The sequence below is a fragment of the Rhinolophus sinicus genome, linkage group LG10, assembly GCF_036562045.2.
Source record: "Rhinolophus sinicus isolate RSC01 linkage group LG10, ASM3656204v1, whole genome shotgun sequence".
Lineage (NCBI taxonomy): Eukaryota > Metazoa > Chordata > Mammalia > Chiroptera > Rhinolophidae > Rhinolophus > Rhinolophus sinicus.
In genome coordinates, this window is record NC_133759.1 from 108,075,284 (window position 1) to 108,099,502 (window position 24,219).

At 47.5% G+C, this 24,219-nt stretch overlaps 1 protein-coding gene and 1 long non-coding RNA gene across 6 annotated transcripts in view; one reads left to right on the forward strand and one right to left on the reverse strand.

The window, feature by feature from the left end:
* The window catches only part of RNF216 (ring finger protein 216), a 116,242-nt gene that overhangs the window by 55,244 nt on the left and 36,779 nt on the right, over positions 1-24,219 (forward strand). The window lies entirely within an intron of this gene.
* On the reverse strand, positions 1,109-4,461 carry LOC141567318 (uncharacterized). Of its 3 annotated transcripts, none has more exons than XR_012489903.1 (4): positions 4,197-4,461; positions 3,659-3,826; positions 2,652-2,816; positions 1,109-1,969 (listed from the first exon to the last, which is right to left on the reverse strand). It is a non-coding gene; the product is annotated as an uncharacterized LOC141567318 (long non-coding RNA). The 3 variants fall into 3 exon arrangements; XR_012489902.1 differs by having other exon boundaries at positions 2,652-2,843; XR_012489904.1 differs by lacking the exon at positions 4,197-4,461 and adding an exon at positions 4,011-4,145 and having other exon boundaries at positions 2,652-2,843; positions 3,659-3,923.

Here is a 24,219-nt window from a genome sequence, read left to right on the forward strand (position 1 = left end):
AAATACGTACAAATAAAATGATGTGTAATGTGGGTTTTGCTTCAGAATTATATTGGAGGAGAGGGGATGGCAGGGTAGATGGGATATAGATAAGCTAAGATTGGCCACGAGTTGCTAAGTACTAAACATGAGTGATGGGTGCATGGGGTTCATTGTATTATCTGCAGACGTGGTGGGGATGTGATGTTTTCCAGCTGCTCTAAGAATACGCCTCAGCTCCCGTAAGGATTCCGAGATGGGAGTGCTAGACCGTAATGGAAGCAGTGAACGGGCTCTGGGAGCCTGGGGCCCGGCGCTGAGGCCCTCTGCGAAAGCTCTGGTACCGCCTTGGCCTCGCTGTCCTTTCTCTAGGACGCCTTCAGCATGCAGTCCGTCCTCAAGGCCAAGAGAGAGACCAGAGGGCCTTTTGAGTGTCCTTCAGTCCACAGTCTGTAATTTCTAGGATACTGAGGGTTTGCAAACTGGCATTGGCATTTGGTTTTCAAAGAGAAATAAGCTAAGAGAATTTCTCAGATCAAATCCCTATGGCCTCAAAAAAGCACTTTTCACTTTTATTTCCCCTCAAAAGTTTATATGAAAAGCATTTAAGTTTCAAAAGCTCCCTGTGCCTGAGAAGCTGATCCAGATTCTAGCCCAAAGAGTGAGATGGATTACAATTTTTTTCTTCTCTTGTCTTTGACTGTGGCTGTTCTTTTGCCTCTCTCTCCCTTCTTCTGTCAGATGTTGCTGCTAAAAACGTCTCCTGTTGCTGCTTCTCCTGTTACCACGACTGTCTTAGCTCCAACACCCTCTCCCTTCCCATAAAAGCCTCCTTTCTCCCCCAAGGCCAGAGCCCACTCTGACCTCACCTCCTCTCTCCCGGCATGGACCTTTTCTCCAGGCAGGCACTCTTGCCCCTGACCATTCATCACCATGGCCCTGCCTGCCATGCCGGTCCTTTCCTCCTTCCCCCTTTCTTTCTCTGGACTCACTTTTTCCTAAAAACCTTTGCCTGACCATCGTGTGGAAGAAGCTGCTGAGGATTTTGCCACTCATGCTCCCTGACATTTCTTCCATCTCTGGACACGTCCATTAGCCGCTCCCTCACACAGACTTGTGCCAAGACAGGTGGGTTATCACTGCTCTAGTTGGAATATGCTCCTTCATCCAGCAGCCATTTATTGAGCGCTATGCCTGAAGAAATACAAAAGGGTCAGCTACAGCCCTAACCTAAGATCTGGGCAGGGGAGGCCAATTCAGACACAGACAGTTAAATAGTGAGTTGGTGACTGCTGTAGGAGAGAGTCACTGATTTGACACGATTGGGAAAACTTCATGAAAGAAGTGGGTCTTGGCCTGCCTGGGCCCTAGTGGGATCTAATGGGTGGAGATAGGGAGAAAGTACTCCAGGGCCAGGGAATGACTCGAGAAGCTGTGGGACGGGTCAGCCAGTAGACAAGTGTGACAGAGCAGAAGGAAATAGGGCTCAAGATAAACAGATCCCAGATGGAAGAGGGCTTTGCAAAGTGGAATGAGGGTGGTGAAATGGAGCTGTTGGAAGCCTAACACGGGCGTTGTCACCAGAGTGCTGTTTGGGGAAGGTGGACCTTGTAGAGCTGTGAAAGGGGTGAGAGTTGGGGAGAGATTAGATAGTGTGTTCGGGGAGCTGGAACATCTTGTCAGTTTGGTTACCATAACAGATCATTTCTAGTAACCTAGTGACCCGAGGCCTGGGAACATGCAGTGCTGCTACGGTTCTTGGTTAGCAAACCCTCCAGTCCCAAAGCTCCTTTGTGCGGCGCCGCAGGTATTTGCTGTGCTTCCTTTCCCTTCCCCATTGGCCTGAAGACACGGGTCTCCTGAGGGCTGCGGGGGGTGGAGGGGGGGCAGTCCACGGCTGATGGTGAGCACAGGCTTGCGCGTGTGTGCAGGAGGCCGCCTCCATGTCGCTCCTCCCTCCCACGGGTGGCTGTCCTCGGAGCACAGCACCCTGTAGGGAGAGTGGGTGTTGTGTTGGAGGGAGCTGCGTTGCTGCTGCAGAAAAACAAGACTCAGCATATCATCTCCCAGCTGCTACTTGGCTACCATTCCACGGCCAACCTGTTTAGTCCTTGGGTGCCTTAAATAGGGAGAAATCATGTAACCATCACAAGTTTTTCCCCGCCCATTTAAAAGGACTTGTTTTCCCTCCAAAAGCATGTTGGCTAAGCTTAATTTCTCTAACTCAGATAAGCTTACTTTCCCTAACTCTGATGTGCGTACAGAGAATTGCCTAATTCTCCTTTTGCACATGTTTTCCCAGCTGTTGGGAGCCTTGAATTTTTTTTATCTGTGTGCCTCCTGGCAGAAATGCAAACAATTTAAGGACCCGTTGTACCAACTGCTGTTTGTTACCCCAGGGGCTTGGGTGTTGGTGTGTTTTCCCAGGGAATTTATTTACCTGGAGTTTGGGACCACGTTCCTGTCCCTATGACAGGAGACAAGAATCAAGGCTGGGTCGCAGCCAAAGCCACAGCCACCTTTCAGAGAGAGGTCTCCATGCCACCTCCAGTCCTGCATCCTCGTTGTACAAGGAAGTCAATTCAGTTCCTTGGCTGCAATCTGACTAGAACCCTGTTTTCTGGGCACCTCTGCTTAGATCTTTCAGCAGAACACAAATGGCCTTTTTGTACCTTGTTTTGCACAACGCACACTTCCACAAAAACAGGGCTTGATGCTGTTCATAAACAAACACGTCCCTTTGCAGGCAAGGCAGGGGAGGCCTGTGTGGGAGCAGTTTGCCGGGGCCTTGCTTTCCCTCGCTGAGTGTCTGGCGTGCACTGTCCATCCAGGGGTGGCTGAGGGGAGAGCACACCATTCTCCTGCTGCCAAAACCACAACAAATGACAACTTTCCGTTCTGTCATCTCGCTCAGCTCCACTGCTGGGCAAGCAATTCATTTTTCTACCATAAAAGGGCAACGAAGCTTGTGTAGAGCTGTGGTGCCTCCTCTGCACTGCAGTGGGAAAGCAGAGACAGCAAGCAAGGGATGCGCTGCAGGGGTGCAGCAGTGTGAGGGCAGAGCAGGCTTGGGCAGCAGCATTGACCTTTCATGTCATCGGGGTGGGGGAGGGGTGTGAATGTGTCGTTCAAACCCTGTGTGGAAGAACTGCACTGATCTGGCCCAGGTGGTTCTGGCTCTGGGCATTTGGTTCTCTGGATTTGTAATGGCAGGTGCTGGGCTTACAGGTGGGACCTGGGAGATGAGACGACCCAGACACCTTCACTGCGCAGGTGGAGAAAGAGGTTCGGTGTCAGGTGCATAGGAAATCCTTTACCTTCTGTCTTTCGGTTATATACAGACTTTGGGTTCAGATCTAGCTCTCTAACCTGTTTCCTCAGTGATCCATTAGTGGTTTGCTTGTTAATGGTGAGCCACAGAAACCTTGACACTAGAAATACAGTTCTTAATTGGTGGGCTTGTGTGTCAGTCAACCAGGGTCTTGAGGAAAGTATCCTTTTTAGTGATATCTGCCTGTATAACTCATGTATCCTTTAGGTTACTGTAAATAAATGTTCAAAGTTAATAGAGAAACAAATAGAAAGCAAACACTTGGTTATTTTGAAAACACTTAGAGCACTTTGGAGACGGTGGTTGCAAAACCCCTGCCCCATGCAGCCTGGCAAAGGAACCACATACCAACTCAGCACAAAGTGCACGGCTGCACAGAGAACGCTGTTTCCACAGGAGCCCCGCGCCATAGCCACCCAGGCAGGGCTGTGCTCTGCCGGGGCGGCGGCCGCCCCAGAGAGAGCAGGATCTCAGGTTGAGCCCACGTCTTTTTGCCTGGCTCCCTTGGAGGTTTGCCTGTAAAGAAGAACCAAGATTTGTCATTTGAACTTACCTTGATTCTAACTGCACGTCTGCGCTCAGAGCAGATGCTGGAATTCAACCAAGCACATTCCTAAGGGAATAAAAACCGCATCCATGAATCTTGCTGATCTGGAAATTTGGGAGGAAAGCAAGGATTTTCAAGGTTAAATTTTATTACCGAGCTAGTGCTGCTGGTCAGAATAGATTCTGAGCTCATTGGCTCAGAATCAAAAGTTAACTCAGAAGTCATTCCTGAAAGAGAGTGTCACTGAGTAGCGATGGCGGAAGCGATCTCAAATGAGTGATTCAGTCTTGTGTTCCTAGACTTCGCTGGAGAAACTGTAAGACGAGTTTAAAACCTTACCATTCCAGCATGTAAAGCACTTGGGCAGGCAGCCGTCAGATGGAAAGCTTATCCAGTTCTTTTCAGCATGACCTTTCTAAATTCTTTTTTTCAATAGTGTAAAACTGCGTATTTTATTAATCTAAGAGCTAATTGGTGTATTTTTCCCTGGTACTTCTCAAGACCATCACTGCCCGTGGAGTAAACAGTACGGTGCCCAAAAGAATTCGTCTCCACCATGCTCCTCACACAGTCTTTCCTTGTGGAAACCTCGCAGGCTCTTTTTTGTCAGCAGCAGCAAGTTCGTCTTACAGCACAGTTATTAATTCTTATTAAGTCTCATTTTTATAAGGCTTCCTTCTTGAGCAAATAGCACTTCCTTCATGGACTGAGTCTCCTTCCTCATCCATCACTGTCTACACATGCCTGGGCGTCCTGGCCGTGTGGTGACCAGCCTCGAGACATCAGCGTGCTTGCTTCCTAATTTGGTCACAGTATGCTTCAGGCAGCCTTGCCTAACTTAGAAAAACACAAACACAGGGAGTAGCTCTGATATAGCAAAGGGGAATTTCCTCTTATCAAAGACTTGCAGTTCGCCTCTTCCTCTAAAAAGAGGAAGTGACACTTGGGGAGGTTAGAGCCCGCCCTGAGTTCCCTCTTCACGCCTGCTTTTTCATGCTGGCCTCTTCCCAACTGGTTCCTGCTCTTTTCTTCCTCATCTTTCTAATGCCTGTCAGCATTTACAGAGTTTGACTTTATTCTTTAGGAATTTAAGGGAATAAGGAATTTCCACTTGAACGTTCATCAGTAGGGAAAAGGTGAAATACATTTTGGTACATTCATACAATGGCACACACCAGGGGTCAGCAAGCATTTTCTATAAAAGGCAAGATAGTAAATATTTTAGGCTTTTTGGAACATATAGTCTCTGTCGCAGCTTCTCAGCTCTGCCTTTGTAGCTCGCAAGTAACTATTGACAATACGTGAACACATGAACATGGCTGTGATTCAGTGAGATGATATTTACAAAAATAGGCAGCAGACCAGATTTGGCCCATGAGCTGTAGTCGGTCAACCCCTGGCATACATCATAGCATTAAAAAGAATGACATGGGTCTAGTTGTGCTAGTCTGAAGCGGTCTCCAAGATATACCTACTAAGTGGGAAAAAGCAAGATGCAGAACGGGGGTTATAGTGTGCTCTGTGGGCCTCAAATTGGGGGTGGGGGGAGGAAGAGATGTGTGCCGATGCGTAAGTAAAATCTGTGTGGAAGGATAGATAAGAAATTGGCCACAGGGAATTGCTTTGGGGGAGGCTCCCTGAGAGGGGGGAGAGGAGGGAGGGGAGTGTGTGTACGTTCATTTTAAATTTAAAAAAAAATTGCACCCATTTTTATCAACCCACTCATCTCTGAACTTTTAAAGCAGAAGGGTTTTATTTTGTCTTGTTTGTTTTAAGAGAACGTGAAAAGAAAGATAGAAATGTGATTTTTTTTTTCATATGCTTGTATATTTTCAAGCCATAGTTATTTCTCCTGGATCCCAGTGAGGGCTGACTTTGCCACCCTCAAAAGGAATGCCTTGCCTCAGGTGGTAGGTGAGGTGAGGGGATTTTGTGGTAAGTGGACAGAGCTCTGCCTGTCTTCTCACTGGCCTTTCTGCAGGAGCCCGCCCACAGCCCATGCTGCTGGACGCGTGCAGCCGGTGAGAAAACCTTGGCTCAGCAATCAGAGCCCATGGCAATAAGCACGGCTTTCAGTAATTGTGATTCAGGACTGCTTCCAACTGCTTTCTTTTCCCACAGAGACTATTTCTGACTAACAAGTAAGGATGGGTTCTGGTTCGCCCAAGCATTGTGTTGACCCATTTTAAAAACGTCTGCTTTTGGTTGTGAAACTAGCAGATAAAAGTTGTTACTTTCCTAGTATGTAAAACAGTTCACTTTTGGTATGTGAGGGACAATGAACTGTTCAGTAGCAAACCCTTCTTTGCTTAGAAGGCGATGTAGATGTGAACAGTTCAGGAGTCATGGATGGCCATCGGCCTTGCTTGGTAACCTCCCCCACCATCTCCCAAGCAAATATTTTTCAAATAGCCATAGTGATCCTTTTCTAGGCATAATTCGCAGGCTTATTTGCTGGCGTTCAGTTTTTGTACGGAGCTCTGCAGGAATGTCAGATATTGTGCCTTTTGGACTCAGCCTTGGAAACATGGTGCTGTGGGGCTTGCAGGGAGGTGGAAGGAGTCGGAGCACCATAGTCTCTCTTTCACCAAAGGAGTGCCTGGCTGTCAGACCCAGGGCCTGTTCTGCATCACGTGTCTTGACTTTCCTGTAAAACCTTTAAGTGGGAAGGTACCAGTTCTGCTGAACAAGCAGGCATTGCCTTTTATAAGAGAAGTCATTTAAAACATTGAAAATGGGTTTGAAAGACACTGGTGTAGTTTCCTCTGACCTCAATTTCATACACTAGTAACTCTCCAGTGCCGGAGACTTCGCCCTGACACACTCCCTGCCAGGTAGCCAGAGACGTGTGTCCATTCCAGAAGAGAGAAGACACTGCCCTTAGCTTGATCAAAGACACCAAGAAGTTGTGTTTTGCCATACATATTCTCCTAAAGGGAGCTGGGCCTCTCTCTCTCTCTCTCTCTCTCTCTCTCTCTCTCTCACTCTCTCACTCTCACTCTCACTCTCACTCTCACACACACACTTTCTTCCTCTTAACCAGCACCATCTGCACACACACTCCGCCATAGCTCTTTCCATTACTGCTTTTAACCTTGAAACCTCTTATACACTTACACATTCATCCTGTTCCTGCTCCTGCATTATTAATGGGCCTGGAGCAATCCAGCCAGAACACTGACATTACTAATTACTGCTTATAACCGAGAAGTAAGGAGCAGGGAGGAAAGTGGGTCACAAGACAGTGTCATAACAATAAAATACTGCTGTCGGGCAAAACTGCTTGGTGTGTGTGCTGTGTGTTCAGGGTGGAGACAGGCCTTCACCGCAGTGCTGAGGCCCTGCTGATGGGAGGGGTGCTGCACTTCCATTGGTCACCCCTGGCTCGTGTCTGTGTGCACAGGCTTAGAAAAGGGGAAATGCGTTTCCAGCAGAACCTGCAAACCAGAATTCTTACTCTGGCAGAACAGGCCATTTGGAAAGAGGCCCTTTGCACTAGGCTGGCAGTGTGAGCCAGAAGGAGATTGCAGGAGTGGCGATCCAGGGAGAATGCGGGGACCTGCCCGGCCCTTCCCCTCCAGGGCTGTCTGCTCATCGTTACGTCTCCTCCAGCCCCCAGACCCCAATTCCATGGCGAGTGTGTCCGCTTTACATGTGTACATCTATGTTGTTAGATGTGAGCACGGCGGCCCGAGTACATGTGCTTACCTGACTGACATACGAAATACTGGGCCAGAGCATGGTCCGAGGAGAAGGCGCCTGAATTGACGTGCCCTGACAAGCCAGGGCCCTTCCCCACCACCTCTCCTCTGGCGTGAGCTAACCCCAGCCCTGCTTACTTGGAGGGGCTGTTTGGTGCCTGCAGAGGTGCGTGAAGACACTGGGCTGCCGTGCCCATGTGCGCTGCTGTGATGGTGTCTGTGAGGGGAAGGCAGCACCGCCTCCCACAGCCCAAGGTGTGTGTGCTTCAGGGAGAGGAGAATTTCCTTCTGCCGTGCCATTGATGAATCTCAGGTCTCTAATGTTACCTGGGGAGCCTTAGCAAGAACCCTCCCCAGCTTCTGAGGAACACTGACCGCGTCTCCTAGAGGCCGGAAGTAGAAAGGGACTTGAAAGATCTGAGTAAAATAAAGTACAGCTGAATTCTGTACACATGGGTTACCTGCCCCTTTGTATGCCATTTTCTGAACTCTGCGTCTCTGAATTATTTACTCAAGTGTACTGTCTTAGAATCACAACCCTGGAACTAGATTTCTTATGTTTTGAAACTTTGCACGTGCAAAGTCCAGGAGAAAAGGAAAACTACCTTGAAATAACATTTTTCAGTTGTTGAAAAGCAATTCAACAACAAGGAAAGACCATTTGGAGAGCCTACAAAGCTTAGCTTTTTCTTGAAGAGAAAACAGCTTCGTGAAAGTGAGAAATTATTGGTCACTTGCCAGTAGAACTGCGAGGAGGAAGATGTGGGTGTCTAGGTGCCTGCCTCCTGGTCTTGAGGGGTTCTGCTTTTTCTTTCTCATTTTTCATCCGACAAATATGGCTGTCCTTGAGAAAGTGTTGGTGAGTCGTAATTCTCAAACCTGAAAGTAAATCCTGTCCCTTTCCCATATCTCACACTCCAGCAAGATGCCGAAGGCAGCTGTGTCGGGAGGGCAGGTGCTCTGAGCAGCGCTGCCCAGGGCCCCGCTTCGGCTCCCGTGCTTCCAGCTCTCCAAGTGGGAACACGCGCTGCTGGTGGAGCCACAGACTGGGAATCCATTCTGGCTGTGGGCATGACTTCCTGTTCTTCCACAGCAGAGTCATACATGTTCCCCCAAGGTTTTCGGATCCACATGAGGAAAAGGGGTTGTTTCCTTTATTCAGCCCTTTTTTTTTCTGTTCATTCATTCTGTTAACATTTGAGTTCAGGGTCTGTCTCTTAAACTTTACTTTAAAAAGTAGTGATCTGCGTACCGTGTTTCCCCGAAAATAAGATCTAGCCAGACCATCAGCTCTAATGCGTCTTTAGAAGCAAAAATTAATATAAGACCCGGTTTTATTTTACTATAATATAACACCAGGTATAATATATAGTATAATATAATATAGTATAATATAATATAATATAGTGGGTCTTATATAATATAAGACTGGGTCTTATATTAATTTTTGCTCCAAAAGACGCATTAGACCTGATGGTCCGCTAGGTCTTATTTTCGGGGAAACACGATAGTAATGTTAGCTGTTGTCAGTTAGGAGCCTGTGTCCTATTTTATCAAAAGCTACCCTTCTCTTGATGAGAAAGTGAGATAGGTAAATTGAGAATTGCCTAGTGCTAGAAAGTCACCAACAAGATTTCACATAACCCATTCTAAAAAAAAAAAAAAAAAAAAAAGATTTATAGGCACTATCTCCAAGAATTGTACTGTCCAGTGAAAGCAAGGTACAGTGTGTGCAGTATGAGCTTTTGGCTCCTTGTACATAAATGTAAAGGATTTCTCTGTTAAATATCTGCTTTTGTATTTTTCTGGAATAAAACAAAACTGCAAAAGGAAGGTTTGAAATCAGAGGGGAGCTTTCAGTCTTCGTTTATACATTTTTGTATTTCCTAGTTTGTACATGTATCTTTTTTTGTTTTACCAATGTCAGCAGAGATTTAAAAAAAAAAACAAAAAGGCTTTTAGCATCCTACTTCATTTCCTGTCTACTTATATAATACTTTTTATAGCTTGTTAGTCTACTGTTCTCTCTATTTAAAAATAATTGAAAGAAGGCTAATCATTGCTAGAAATACCTATCAGTTTTATACAACTCTATGCTTTTAACAGCTTTACACAACTCTATGCTTTTAACAGCTTTACACAACTCTGTGCTTTTAACAGCAAAACGAAAGCCTGGTGCCCTCACTGGCCAGCGATAGGAATCCAGGACGTAAAGCGGCAATGTACTCTGTTAAGAATATTCTCATGATTGTTCCAGGAAAGCTTGGCAGAGCTTCATGCAATTTAGATAGTAAAATTCTGTTTTATTTATTTGAACTGCATTGTGCCCTCCATCTGTTAAACCTGTGTCAAGGTCTTTATTTATAATCGTGTAGAAGTAAGTGAAAGTCATTAGGCAAAAACTTTGATATTAAAATAAGTGTTTTAAGTTTTCTCAATTAGGGACCAGAATCAAAACACAGAAACTTTTTTCATTGAACATGTTTGTTCCTCTGGTGTTTATTTACCTCCAGGACCATTCACCTCTTTAGTTTCATTTTCAAAAGCCCCAGGACTTACCCTCAAATGAAAGTAAAATTGTCTGAACAGCTGTTTTTTTCCTGCCAGAAAACAGAGGAAAGAGTATGATAGATTCTTAATTGTGGTATGACAATAAGAATTGGGGCGTACTGTGATCTAAATCAAGTCCTTCAATCTCTTAGTAACTTGGTTTCCTCATCTGTGAAATGGGTATGGTGATACCTACCTATCTCGTTATTTTAGGATTGAAGGAAGGGATGTTTGTAAAATTCTTAGGACCTTTAACCTTTAGCTCCTTGAAAATGTGGGTGGTTTCATTTATGTTCTCCCTCCCCTGGGGTTTAGGGATTAAACAAAAGATGAGTGTTTGTATTGTTTTTGATTCCTCCTCATTTGGGGGCATTTAATTTCTCTACTTTGGTTTTATCCTGTGGAATGAAATCTGCTTACCTCAGAATCTTACAAGGGGCAGAGGTTCTTATCACAGATTTTCAGACCTAAAAGAAACTTAATTGCGATGTTTAGGTCCAGGTGTCACTCTGAGAATTCTTCTTTGGACATTATCTTTGTCCAAAAAGTAGACGAGTGCTCTTTGGTTTCTAAAAACTCCACCTGTTCCCTGAATTTCTAGGTTTTGATTTTGAGCCTCGTATTCCTGAGAGATACATTCAACCGAACCTGTTAATGAAAGAAATTGGAATAATCCGGGATTCTGCTTTTTTATCTTACAAGATTTTTTGTAGGTAAAATTCCATTACCACAAATATCACTACCTTAGAAAGCTTTGTTGACAAGCTTTACAGACCCAGCTGTCTTACTTAGCTCAGGCTGCTGTAACAGACTATTGCAGACTGGGCGGCTGAGAAAACAAACATTTATTTCCCACCGTCTGCAGGCTGGGAAGTCCAAGATCAAGGTGCAGGCTGATTTCAGTTCTGGTGAGGGTTTGCAGATGGCTGTCTTCTCTGTGTATCCTCACAAGGTACAGAGCAGAGAGCTTCTTACAATGAATCCCACTCCTGAGCGCCCCACTCTGATTACCTTAATTAGCTTCTAAAGGCCCCACCTCCTAATACCATCACATTGGGGGTTAGGATTTCAACATAGGAACTTCCTGGGAATACAAACATTCGGTCCATAGCACAGCTCCTATATTTTTTTGAGAAATAGTTGATAACTACAGTTCTGACAGAGCCAAGCAATTTAGACAAGTCGTGGGAGCCCACAGTAGGTGATTTGGCCTGCGGTGTGAAGGCACTGAGGGTGGGAACCAGGAGCAGTTGATCAAAGGACTGATAACGTTCAGACTAATCTACTTGCTGTGTGACTGTCACGGATCGTTTACTCTGACTTTCCTCATCAGAAAAATGGACATGGTAATTCCTGTTCCACCCCCCTTTCAGGGTAGTTGTCAGAAGCAGCTGAGGTTCTATGAGGTGGGGGCTCTTTGACAAAGGAGTCGAGAGCTGGTCAGAGACCACGCAGCAGCTGTAATGTTCCTTGAGATTTCTGACAAGAACACTCGATTTTACAAATGCAAGATTGGGTCCCTCCAAGACACACTGTATGTGGGGGTGACCAATCTCTTTAATGGTTGATTATCAAAGAGAGGTTATCCCTGGAAGATGACACAAAGCTATGCATTATAACAAGGACGTAACAGTAGAAGAGAGGATCTCAGGACAGCAGAAGCAAAGGACTTTCCAAGATGCGGGTGGGGGTTGCCCCAGCAGGACCGGTTTGCGGGGTGAGGGTCAGGGAGAGTTAAAACCAAGTGGAGATTATCATTGGGTAAATAATGTGGAGCCTGAAAAGTGAAGATGTTTATCGAGGCACATTCTTCTAAAGCTCTGTATGGATTGAGATTGTATCTACATTCTTTCTGCCGTGTTGTTACAGTGTGTGCTTCACTGAATTTTTTACATAGTTTTCTGCAAGATCAGTACTTTAGAATACATTATACTGCTACCAATGTAAAGAATTCATATTTTGAAAGTGTTTTGCTTTTGTCCAAGCCTTCTTAACATACATATTTAATTACAAGGCATGAGGATTAATGGGGCTTTGAATATTTAAAGCCCCTTTCCCGAGATTAATTTGATTTAATTACTCCTGAGATAGATATTTGCAGCCTTGGTGACTTGCATTTGGCTGTGAGTGTGAGGAGAGGGGCTAAACCATGACTTCTGTCAGGTGCAGCTTTTGGCTTTTTTACTTCCCTCCGCTCTTATTTTCAGCTAATCATTTTGTCCTTTCCGTTTGGGGAGGAAAGAGGAAAAGGTAATAGAATTTGCCCCTGTGGAGTTTATCTTGTAGCTTGCTGTGTTTTCAAAGGAGTAATGTTTAGTGTGCATCCCTAAGCACCCAGGAAAATAAGGTGACAGGACAATGTCTGCAGCCCTGCTCTCCCAGAGACTTGAAAATCCTCTCTTGCCCACTGAGTCCTGCGACCCTGGTGCCCTTTATGGAGAGGAGGGAAAGGCACGGGCTCACAGAAGAGCTCGGACCCCAGACGGGCCACTGGAGTCCGCCTCTCCTAACATGAATCAGGTTTATCCACCTAGTTCTGCAGGTGGAGGTGAGGGAGCCTGGGGGGCAAAGAACCTGACCTTGTTCAGGTTCTCTGTGTTTCCATCTCAGCTGCTTCTGCCAGCAGAGCCACTCGTGTCCATGTCTGTGGGGACTGAATATCATGGGGCGTTTCCCTGGCTGAGCCCGACGACTAAAGGCTGACCCCTGTTTCTGTAGGGCCCTGGCTCCTGGTAAGAGTCCATGTGCAGTGCCCAACCAGGGACAAAGGTGGCGGGGCCGAGGGGAAGCAGAGGTTCAGCCAGCGGAAGCTGACTTCCTCCCGTGTGCACTCATCGCTAGCAGTCCCTGGGCACCCTCAAGCACACCCGGCTTGTGCCTGGCCAGGACAGGCGCCCCGGTTGTTGACTGATAGCCTGTCCCTGTGCAGCTGGAGCCTGTGGTTGGGGAGCAGCAGCAGAGCGCCCCAGAGCGCCCCAGGAGGTCGCGATTTTCCTTCTTGGGGAGATAAGGTGTTTTGCTGACCTCTTCTTCAGCCTCCTGAAAAAAAAAAGTGAGGCGTGTTCCTTGATTTGCTGGAGGAGAGGACCTGCAAGAGTAAGGTCCTTCCTGTTTTTCCTTCCTGTTTCTGAGGTGCCTTGAGCCCACGCTGCTTGGGAGCCCCCTCGGTATGAGTCCCCTCCCTCCCCCTGTGTTCGGCAGCCAGCGCACAGGTACCCCAGCCTGAGTGGGACTGGAGACACACACGGCCACTTGGGGTAATCTCACTGCCACGGACATAGCCAAGCTTGTGCTTTGCCAGAACCCCAGGGAGCATCATACAGCAGGAGTGGTGGCTGGTGCTTCCTGGAGCCAGGTCAGGGATACAAAATCTGGCAGCAGTTTGAACCTCAAGATTTTTTTTTTTTTTCTTTTTTAAATGCAGATGCTCAGCTTAGAAAGCCCAACTAATGGAAACTCATGTTCACCTGTCACAGATCAGTGCCAAATACTGGCCAGGCAGAATTGCTTTTCTGCCCCCTTGTTCTTCACACATCACTGTCTACTTTTATGTAGGCCTTCACTCAGCCACGGCCAGCCTTCTCACCATATGTACCCTGTCATATCATAATGTTACCATTTCTCTTTAAATGAAAGCTAGCCGCATTGCCATCTGGAATGAAGCTGGAAAATCCCCTCTCGTTTGTCTCTAAAAAATGGCCAGAGTAACCTGGCTGTAAGCTCTGCTCAGCTCATCGTGAGCTTTTTACGATTTTATCCCAAGACACTGATCTAACTTCCACCCCACTCCCCCCAGTAATAATTGTCCAACTCATTGATTATCTACTGCTGTACCAAGCACTTTAAAAACTACTTCCAATCCTGAGTAACCCTGAAAGAGGTGGCGGCATTATCCCCAGTTTACCAGATGGGGACGCTGAGGCTCGTGGCTGACACACCCATTTACACACCTATAAATGGCAGAGCCAAAACTGAGGCCAGCGCATTGTTTGCAGAGTTCTGGTGCAGTGGTGACAATCATGATGCCTGTGTACCTGTGGCGCCTACCTCAGGGTGTGGTGAGGAGTGTGGCAGCACTGCCCATCTCTCGTCACTGCCATCATTTATTGAGCACACATTTTCTCACTTCTCTTTACAGAATTCCTGCCAGGGCCTCGTTTTCCCCATTTTTATTGATGAGGAGGCTGAGAGGACAGGACTTGCTCAGATTCCTGTGGTCCCCTGCCCGGGCTCCTTCTGCCATGTGATGCTATGTCTTTAGTGTGTGGTCTGGCATTTGGTTTTTTGCCATATGATTGTAATCATGCCGTACGTACAATGTTGTGCCCTGTTTTTTTTACTCAGCATGACATAAGTGCCTTCTGCACATGACAAACAGTGCAAACCTGTGTCATGGATGGCTGTCATTCCATCAAAAAGATGCACTTTGATTGACTTAACGTGAACCCCCTGAATTGGAAACGTAGGGTGTTTTTGGGTTTTGCTGCTGCAAATAATGCAACATGTGGCTTTGTACCTAAAGCCTTTTCTTTTTTCAAATTATTCCTGAGGATAGATCCCTGGAAAATGACTCCTGGGTCCAAGAGAATCGATTTCCTTATGACTCTCAAAACCCCTTTCCAAAGGGGCTTAATGTAGTTATCTTTCCTCCGATACATGAGGCTTATTTTAAGGAAAAATGTCTGTTCTTTAGCCCCACGCTAAACAGTGACGTGTGCTGCATGGCTGCCCTTCCAGAGGGATGCTGACACCTGTGAAGGGCTCGTTTGTAAAGCAGCCTTTGCAGTGATTCCAAAGGACTCAGAATGGGAATTGGGGGAGTTCAGATCTGAGCAAAAGCAAATGTGGGCCAGCACATAGGTCCAGAAGCTGCCGGCTTTGCAGTTTTGAAAGGGACATAACGCACACAGTTTGTCCTGGCAGCATGGCACCCACTGTGGTCCCAGGTGCCCTTCTCTGAGTGGACATTTGTGGTGGCATTTTAAGTGCGGGCGTTTCTTGATTATACCTGCCTGCCATGAGGAGAACAGCTGCTGGAGCAAAGAAACAGTGTGAGAAGAACCAAAACTAACAGCTATGCCTCTGAATGTATCACCATGAACGTGTTAGCACACATTCCATCAAGGTTTTTGTTGGTTCAGAGTCTCTCACCTTTCGTTACCTTTATAGTGTTCTTTAGAAGACCCATGGGGACACTACCCTTTGAGGCGACACAAATTCTGTCTCATCTCTGAACTTGCTCTTGAGCTTGGTCTTTTCCCTTCTCGTTCTAGGTCTGTTTCCCGTTTGTAAAATCAGGGTTGAGGGGTGACGTTTGATTGGACGCTTTGATCTGAGTGTTAAAGCTGCCCAGTGCTGTCTGTGTCATAGGGAAGTTGTGACCAGTGAAGCCTGGGCCAACACACCAGACAGAAAACTGGCCCAGCGGGTTTCATTGTTGATGCTAAGTGAGAGGGGACAGGGAAGGGTTCTTGATGTGGCCAGTCATGAGGCTTGGTGCCGAGGGTCCTGCCTGACCCTTGAGGCTTTGAGAAAAACCTTGGAATAAACAAAACAGAGATGTGCACAGAACAGGGCTGGCAGTCTTCCTCCCAGAAACTTAGAAGCTGGTGGAGACGTGGTAATTCAGTCATTTCTCTGTAGCTATAAACTGTGACGCTTGTTTGAAGCCAAGGATGACTTTCCTCTTTCAGAAAGAAGCCAGCAGTAGGGGGGTTTCTTCTAAAACACTCCAGATAGATGATAGGAAATAAAACAGGGTTAGAATTCAGATTCTGGCCCGAATATAATAGATTTCCTGACAAGAAAGATAGGTTTTTATGTTAGACATGGTAACTAGAAATATTTGAGTGCTGGTGATGGCTGGGCTGGCTCTTCAGTGCTTCTGAATAACAGTACACAACTCAGGTACCATCTCAAGTTTATTCCAGCAGGGAAGTGCAGTTTTCCTGTTGGTCTAGTGAGGAGCTAACAGTTACAGCAGGCAGCCAGCAGAGGGCCCCAGAGACTCACAAATAAGCCTAGATTCTGGCTCTTGCTTGGGTGCTTGCCAGCTCCCATACCAGCTGCCCTTGGGCTCTGGGGGGGGTGTTCAGACAAGCCCACACTGCAGTGCTTGTCTCTGAATTGGGAGGAAACTCCAGCACCTCCAAGATCAAGATAGGAGTCAGGTAGAAGGTAGAAATTACAGTTACTTACGGAAGAACAGTTGCAGAATCTGGTGACCTGATAGTCTTCTGTGGCCTTGCCTTGACGGTGGGGCATGGGACAGTGTGCCCTTGTATGTAGAAGAGGACCCACTGGCCTCTACAGGAACCAGGAAGGAAGCAAGGAACTGTTTATCGAACTTCACATTCTGGTATCACCTTGCCCTGATTTTTACTGAGTCCCAATTCAGTGACCCTAATGGTCTCTGAGTGTATGAGCTTTCCCTGGGCAGACTCTTTCCTGAGAAATCCTCAGCAGCACTCCCAGGACTGTGGACAGTAAAAGCCAGAATGGGATTAAACTGTTTGGCTCTTAGCCCCCAGGATTAGCGATGAGTGGCCGGATTCCAGACTGGTTCTCAGTAATTTCTTTCTAATCTGAGGATCCTGGCTGTAGGTGTGGCAGGTAGGTAGGTAGGTAGATATATTAGAACTCTATTATAATCTGCCAAAAACTCTATACGGGCCTTTGGATCATGGGCTGGACCTTATATTTCATTCCCTTTTCCGTATGTATATATATAGAGAGAGAGACAGAGTGATTGCATTTTTTTTCTTCTTGAAAGTAGAAGGCTTGAGAGAGTCGCAGGAAAGCCCAGAGCGCAGTGATATCGTTAGCAACCACATCCTACAACGGGTAGGGCTGCCTCGTGCTCAACTTTGGTGAATGTAGGAGGCCCTGCTTGTGCCATATTGTTCAGAAGCAAAGGAAAAAAGAAAATAATTGATGGCTCCTTGATGGACACAGTGGCAGTGTGTGTTCTGCAGTCTGAGCAAACACGCTCTGAAATGAACACCTCAACAGCTTAGAAAGAAATAAAATAATTTTCAGCTTTCCGCGCTATGTGAGCTACGTTAGAGTACCCTAAAAATGTTGGGTGGGAAGACCACACGTGTGTGCCTGTGTGTGTTCTGTAGTGGTATTTTACTTAAGTTATGCCACTAGTTAGGTTTCTTAAGGTCATTTAATACGGTTCAGTTTGTTTTGGTTTGGTTTTGTTTTTAAGACATTCTACCCACTGGAAATATAGGCCTTGGATGAGATTATATCCGGCATTGACTGGTCCCCTTTTGGAGCACCCCAGCTGGATACACACCTGGTCATAGGCCCAAGGTCAGCCTTGAAATAGTAGCATGGGACAATGGCTGGAGGGGAAGCGCTTTGAACCCGGGGCCCAAGGAAGGCTGGTAGTTATTCTGTGTGTCACAGTTCTCATACTACGCTGCGTGTTTGTGAGTCCTTGCTTTCCTTCCCAGTTGTTAGGCCTGACAGACCATTCTTTCAAAAGAATAGGGCTTAGGTGGACCAGCTTTTTCCGGCTCAAAGCTGCTCTTTCCAGTTGTACACCTATCCACTTCCTGTGCCCTCTCAAGGTGTCCAGGGCATTGTTTGTGTTCCAGGAGCTCCACAGAAGCGGCAGCAGCCACTCAGCCAGGCCCACAGGACGCAGGCAGTGGGTCTGGAGCGGACCGCACTGTGCGTTCTGCGCTGACGAGCTGTGTGCTGCGAGGCTGGGCGCGGGGCTCACCAGCTCCGCTGCAGGTGCTGCTGGAAGGTGTCCCCAGCAGCGGTTCTGAGGGCTGACCTTCTTTCAGGGTACTGCTTACTGCTGGCACATGCTGTCAGCTTTGCTTTGTGCTAAAGTTTGCATACATTCACAGGGCATGGAGCTGGGGAGAAGGGAACGTCTTTGGAATGAGCAGAACTCGGATAGAGGTGGTGCTGTGTCCTGTGTGGTCCCGCCTCTCTCCCCGGTCCGCTGAGGTACAGCCCGGGAAAGTCACGTCCCCTCGACCGATTGGTGCTGGTTGCCACTCCTGAGTCAGGAGAGTCTGGTCTGTGGCTGGCTGGTGTCTGCGCAGAGCTGGGCGATGATGGGTGTGAGGCGCCCAGGACAGCAACTAGCACGTAGCAAGCACTTAATAAACGGTGCCGTATTCAAGTGTCCCAGAGCCACTACTGCTTTCTCTGCCAGCGTATTAAAATCAGAAATTAACTTTTCAGTGAGGTTGTGGGAGATCTGCCGTGGCACATACGGAGCAGCCTTTTCATACACCAACCGTTTTGCATCCTCACTCTAAAGGTGCCCCTTTGTGTTCCTGCAAGTGAGTCTGTTCAGCCTCGGACATCTTCCGGGGGTTCCCTGGCCAGCAGATCGCTCTGATGGGCTGTGATGCCTTAGGGCTGTTTGGGGTTGTTCTGAATGTAGCCAGGTGGACGAGTTCCTTCTGAGCCTCCTGTCCTTCCCGTCGCCTGGTCCGCCTCACTCGGGATTGTCGTCGTGGCCTCGTGCGCTCCGTTTCCCAACTCTCCTCCTTCTCCCTTCTCTTTGCCCTGTCATGTCAAGTGGGCCTTTTGGTTCCTTTACTTCACCCCAGTTAATTAGAACCTGCAGTGGTTTCTAGGGCCCCCGGTCTTTGCCACTCTTTCTAGTCTGGCCCCTTCCACCTGATTTCTCACAAACTCGGCCGGTCCCCCACCTGCCTACATGTGTTCACGTAGGTGCCTTCACCTTCGACCATCCTTCCCCCATTCTCTTCACCTCTGGTCCTGCTGTCACCACAAAGGCCTCTCCAGTCCACGCTAATTACCACGTGGAGGCAGGCAGCCAGGCAGAGGCCCCATTTTACTCACTGGGGCTCCATAAAAGAATCTTAGTAACCACTGAGTGTTCACCATGTTTCCCTGAAATCAAGACCGGGTCTTACATTAAGGTTTGCTCCAAAAGGCGCATTAAGGGCGGGCTTACGTTCAGGGGATGTCATCCTGAAAAATCATGCTAGGGCTTATTTTCCAGTTAGATCTGATTTTCAGGGAAACACGGTAACCTGCTTCCCCCACTCACAGGTACTGTTGGTGCCAAAGACAGTATTGCCCGCAGGTGGGGTTTGGTGTTGGAGGTACAGCTGTCTCCGCTACAGGTTGTTCAATAAACTGGTCTTGGGATCCAGTAGGGTGGAGGGGATGCCCACCCTGTGCGCCTGTGTGCCTGTCCCGTTGTGAGTGAGTGGAGAGGCTGACAGACACCAGTCTGTGTCTCTTGTTAAGACACAGGAAACCTATAAATTGCAGCTTCTTAGGCTATGGCCCAGGAAACCTCAGTACTTACAAAGATATTCTGAGCAAGGGATCCCCAAAGGTCTAGTGATAGAATCTAGAGAGATAAACTCAAGCACTTCTGGCCAGGGGACACCTTAGCTGTGTCCAAGCAAAGCCACGTGCTCCACTGGTGCTGAGCGGCCTTGGCTTCTCACTGCCCTCCTAGATGCAACACTCCCAGCCCCCCACAACCCCCTTGCCTCCAGTGTCCCACCTCTCCTCGCAGCCTGTTCTCCACCCTGCGCTGTTGCCTGCATTTCCACAGCAGTCTCCTAACTGGGCTTCCGTGTCCCTTCACCCCCCACCCTCCCGTCCCATGCTCCACACCTACAGAACAAGCTTGGCCGTTTTCTCTCCCGTTGCCAACCCTTCAGTAGCTCCCGCTGGCTCTCAGGAGGCTCTTTAGGAGGCCTTACACGTCTGGCCTCCCCTGCACAGCATCTTGTTCCAGCCACACACTACTTGAGTTGCCGCACTAGCCAGGCTCTCTCACGTCTCCACACTTTGTACTTGTCGCACCCTCCAACCTCTCCTGGGTGATTTCTTCCTCAGCCTTGGAGCCACCTTCCCAGGCCGCACCCCCAGCCCTCCCCTGAGCACCCAGGACACCATGTAACCTGACTTCTTTTCTTTTCCTCCACCCCTGAGCAGAAACACTGTGGGATCTATCTCACTAAACTGGCACCTACTCGGGACCTGTCATAAGAGTTTGTTTGCATGAACAGGTGACTTAGCCGTGTGTAGTAGCCCCACTACTCCCGATAATGTCTGCTTATGAGAAGACAGCCATTTCCAGAGGGGCCTTCTGCAAGCAGCCGCAACCAGGAACTCTCATGTACTTGTCTTTGGGGTGGGTGGCAAGGGAGAAGAAAGTGAGGAGGGGAATATTCTCTGGATGGCTAAGGAAAACTACATATGGTAACTGTTCAAACGGGGGGAGGAGGAGAACAGCAGGAGACCAACCGGCATGTGTAGCAGTTCAGTGGAGGAACATGCAGTCACACCTAAACTAGAGCCAAGGCGCCGAATGGTCTTTGGTGCCAGTGGTCATCCCCCCGCTGGCCCATAAAGTGTGAACCCAGAAGCTGTAAAGGGGTCCCACACATGCACCACCCCCCAGATCCAGCTCGTAACCATGTCTGTTTAATCCTCAGCAACACGATAAACTATTTTAGCTACCAGTATGTTAAATCAGATCGTATGTGAAATTCTAGATTTCTAGCTTCACTTCAATTTAAAACCTTGGGCAAACTGAATTCTCACTTTGGCTTGGCAGCTGTTGGTCACCACTCTTGGTGGTTATATTTCTGACAGCTGGCATTACCTGCCACCCATGTGGGCATTTTGAGTTTGCAGCTCCTAGTCTTCTGTAATCTCCTGAAAGTCAGGGACAATCTTGTTCATCATAGTTTTAGTTCCACTTCCTAGCACTGTGTCTGGCTTGTTTGGTAAATGTTTCTTAAAATAGATTAAAAATAGATTAAAATTACTCTTACCTAAGTATCATAACTATTTGTCATTGGATTGGGTACCAGCAAAGGATGCAAGGAAATAGAAGCAAATTTAATCAAACGTGTGTTTTGTGAATTCTGGAAACCGTGTTCATCTGGGTGGAAAGTAAATTGGTGGCTCCCTTGGTTTTTCTGGGACTTAGTCCCAGTCTCTCCAGCCTGTTTCCCGTCTGTCCCCCCAAGGATCATGACTTAGCATCTCCACCACATCTGGAGATCCGAGGGCAGCATGTGCATGAAGGGGTCAGGACTCTCCGGCTGCACCGCCATCTAGTGTTTGATTATCACTGAAGGCCACTCGAGTAGTTTGCTGAGGCTGCCATCGCAAAGTGGCAGAGCCGGGGCGGCTAAAACACCTCTGTGAAGGCCTTGTCTCCAAATCGATTCACATTCTGAGGTGTGGGGGTTAGGATTTCAACATCTGGATTTAGGGGGCACATGCTTTAGTCCATAACAGCCACAAATAAATGGTGTCATTTTGGGGGGCGGGGGGGTCTGATTCAGTTGGTAAAACAATATAAAGCAGGAACTGTTACCATTGGGCTTTCCGTGGAGCCAGCGACACCTCTGTTAGAGGATTAGCAGATGTGTCCCTGTGCATTTCCAGGTTACCCAGCCATCATCCAGGCACAGAGCAGAGCTTGGGGAGCCTGGTAAAGGCAGGTGGCTTCTCATGAAGGTTCAGTCTCTTGTCCATGTGCTGGTATTTTGAGCAGTTGCTTTAAGGAGATAATTAAGAATAAAAACAAAGGTACTAGCAACACTAAAGCAGGCTCCCTACCACTCAGGCAGCTCTCTGAGAGGCCAAGTGTCCGTGGAAATCACCGTAGGCCTTCTAGGAGAGGGGCGTGAGTGACGTGGTTCCCACTGGGTAGACCTTCAGCTCTACCTTCCTGGGCTGGACACTTGCCCTCAAGAAAGACTATAGACGCGCTCCTTATATGGCCAACACTACAAGTTCCCCCTGGGTAGCGCACATAACTGGAACTGAGAGGGAGGGCTGTGGATGAAGACTGAAGGACAGCTTGAAAAAGATGAGAGGAAAGTCACGTTGCAACTTGCTGTGCTACGAGACCCATTTACAGGACCTTAGTTGCACCTTTGCTTCCAGAGGTCACCTTTGGGTTTTTGAACATGAAGAAACTAATGAAAAGGTGGGCTGGGGATTAAGCATGCTTTGGGTCAAGTGGTAGGTCCTATGTAGTAGGGAATTGCATTGGTGAGTGTCTGTGATCAAACATTTTAATAGTGTTTGAGATCGTGTGATCCTAAGGCTTGTTTTATACTTGAGTGACTGTACCGAAAATTTAAATCCAAGAATAAGCGAACAAGACAATAAAGGACAGTTTTCTTCATCAGACAATCAGCTTAGCACTCTCTCCTGGTTCTGAATGTCTTTTCTTGGCAGCTTCCTCGACATGGCGTTGGGCAAGCCTGCCTCCCGCATAACTGGGTCCTTCTGTGCATTGGCAAGCAGCCACTGGTCAAACGGTTGTGTGCTCATTGCAAAGTTTCTGTACAGCCCTGAAGACCCTGTGTCAGCATTGTTTCCAAGAGTACTTACGAAATGCATTCTCCACCATCTCATTTTCAACATCAGTGTTTGGCAAATTTAATACAAAGTTTAGGTCTTGATTTACAAACATGAACAGTTGCAGATTTCACTCTCAGCCCTTTCTGGCACCTCACTCTCTAGTACCTTTTGGTCTCTTCCTGTTAACTGTGTTGATCGCCTTCCACCTGAAGCACGATGGCGTGGGATTTCATGAGCGTGGAGGAAACTCCGCCAGTCTTAGCCATGCTGAAAGAACGGATAATGAATATAGGCAACTTCCTAGCATGGCCAGTAGCAAAAATTGATCTTCTAGAGAACCGAGGTTGTCTGATTTTATTTTTCTTTTCTGAATAGAAATATCAAAAGGATCACAAAACCAAGACCTGTGTAGAAAGATCAGGGCTTCTTAAACTTCACTGACTCAGATTCACTCTGCAGTCTTGTCAAAATGCAACTCTAATTAGTAGGTCTAGAGTGGAACATTCTGCATTTCTAACAGGTTCCCAGGTAGACAGTGCTGCTCACCCTTTGAGGAGCAAGGGACTAGGTAACCATCTCCTGAAGAGACCATTGATAGCCACTTACCTGCCTTAAAATATTCTCTAACGTTCTTTATAGTATCGTGTCCCACGGAACTAAAAATCATTGGTTAAACCTGAGGGAGAGGACTTGTTCCCAACTGGGTAAAGAGCCATGTGGGTAGGGTTGTGAGAATAATGGTGTCTGGAGACATCAGCTGGGTGACATACTGCCCGATAGCATGGTACTGTTTCCCATAACAAAAATGTGTGACAGACCATAGCTGGAATTGCCAAAAGCATGTGAACTGGGACGATGAAAAGACTGAGGCATTGGAAGGATAATAGCATGCCCGTGCTATTTCTTATGATGCGTTTCTAGAGCAAGACCAGTATCCATGTCTCTTTTCTGTGCCTTCCAAGCTGGGAGTCTTCCACTTGCATTTCTTATCATGCCCCTGTGTCAGGTTGATGTTTTTTCCTCTCTTTTGTGACCCACATGCTCAGCACATAGCTCCTGCACTCCAGAGAGGCTTTCCTTTTTGTCACACTTAACAGCAAGGAAGGAAAGATTGAAAGCCCACCTTTGCTGTCTCCTCTGAGCGGGGGCGGGGGGCATGGGGGGGTTAATGAGAACATGAAAAACAACTAATGTAGGCAGCAGCAGCTTTCTCTCTGCAAGCCTGCCGCATAAAGGGCACTTGTGAAGTCCGCTATCACCTCTGCCTCCGGCTAAGGTCAAGGAGAGGACCCTCCTTCAAACCCCAGAGGAAAGGGACTGTCAAATACCACGCATGAGCAAGCTACGTCGCTCTTGGTTTTCTTATCCTGCTTATAAAAGTTAAACAGTAGGTACTGGAATAGAATTAGTGAATGGTAAGCTGGCCAGTAGGGATCAAAAGTGACTGCCCTTTCATTTTGCTTTACCTTTGTTTGCTCTTTCCTCACCATCTGGTGAGGATTCTTCTGTCTCCTCATGATATAAAGAATTTGAAAGAACTCGGAGTTCTTTGGAGAAACATCATTCTAAAAACCTTGGCAAGTATGTGGTCCCCTTGACTCCCATCCCTTTTCCAGGAGCTGATTATGGCTGTGTATAAATGACCGTCCACTCCCTGGACAGGGAGGAAGGCCCCGAACTCTAAACGAGAGAGCTTTGTGATCAGATGTGGTCCCTGCAGACTATTGCCAGGGACCCCAAGCCAGGGACGAGGCCCTCAT